Below are 1,579 nucleotides of genomic sequence, written 5' to 3'. Positions count from 1 at the left end.
AGCAGCATGTCAACCCTCCGTGGACGTACGGCACCAACCCGTGGACCGGCGTTGTCCACGCGTACTCGATGCCGGTCCCTCGGGCTCCCGCTCCGGGCATCCTTGGGCCTCGTCCAGCGAGTCATCAGGCCCTCTTCGCCACGCAGAACGCCGCTCCCTACAGCGGCTACGGGGCCGCGCCTCCGCCCGCGCCCGCCTACGGGGCCGCGCCCGACTACGGCGCCGCCTCCGCCGCGCCGGCCTATGGCGGGTTTTACCCTCCTCAGGTGCCGCCGCCGTGGGACCCGGCCCTTCTCGCCGCCCTGCACTCCGCCCCGTCACCGAGTTCCTACGGTGGTGGTGGTGACTGGTACATGGACTCGGGCGCCACCGCTCACATGAGTGCTCATCCCGGTAACCTCACGTCCGCCACTTATGTTCGTCGTCTTGCTCGTGAGAATCCTATAACTGTTGAATTTGACGATATCGGCTTTTCTGTGAAGGACGTCCGTACACGGATGGTACTCCACCGATGTGACAGCCCGGACGAGCTTTACCCGGTGCATCCCTCCGGCGCCACCACCACCCGTCGTCCCGCGGCCTTCGCCGCTGGTGTCGATCTTTGGCACGCCCGCCTCGGTCACCCCAACTGCACCGTTATGCGTCAGATTCTTCAGAGTTTTTCTTTCTCATGTAATAAGGTTGACGACCACCCTTGTGAGGCTTGCCGTCTTGGCAAGCACGTTCGTCTCCCCTTTAGCGAGTCTACAAACATTTCCACCTTTCCGTTTCAGTTATTGCATAGTGATGTTTGGACGTCCCCGGTTGCGAGCAACACGGCCTATCTATACTATTTGGTGATATTGGATGATTTTACTCATTATGTGTGGACATTTCCTCTTCGTCGCAAGTCCGACGCTCTTGCCACACTCACCGCTTTTTATTCCTATGTCACCACACAGTTCGGTCGTCCCATTCTCGCCTTGCAAACTGACAACGGCAAGGAGTTTGACAACGTCGCTGTCCGCAATCTTCTTGCGTCGCACGACACCATTTTTCGCCTCACTTGTCCCTACACGTCACAACAGATTGGTCGCGCCGAGCGCGTCATTCGCACCCTTAATGACTGTGTCCGCACGTTGCTCTTCCACTCCTGCGTGCCTCCTTGGTTCTGGCCGGGCGCGCTCGCGACCGCCAGCCTTCTCATTAACATTCGCCCGTGTCGTTCGTGCTGGAACTACACTCCTCACCAGCTCCTCTTCGGTGCAGTTCCATCTTATGATGGTCTTCGCATTTTTGGGTGTCTCTGTTATCCTAGCACCGCGTCCACTGCTTCTCACAAACTCGCTCCCCGTCGCTTCCATGCATCTTTCTTCGTTATCCTCCCAACACCAAAGGTTGCCGGTGCTATGATCCAGTATCCCACCGCATTTTCACTTTGAGGCATGTGTACTTTGCTGAGCTGGTGTTTCCGTTTCAGCAGGTACCGTCACCCTCGGCGTCTCCCGTGGCGCGGTCCGCCCCTGCCTCCTCCTCTGGCGGACCGACCAGCCGCGCACTGGGCTCGCCCTGCCCGCGCTCCCCGCGCCGGCGGCCCCCA

The sequence above is a fragment of the Triticum aestivum genome, unplaced genomic scaffold (genome assembly GCF_018294505.1).
Source record: "Triticum aestivum cultivar Chinese Spring unplaced genomic scaffold, IWGSC CS RefSeq v2.1 scaffold21924, whole genome shotgun sequence".
Lineage (NCBI taxonomy): Eukaryota > Viridiplantae > Streptophyta > Magnoliopsida > Poales > Poaceae > Triticum > Triticum aestivum.
This window is presented reverse-complemented; position numbering follows the sequence as displayed.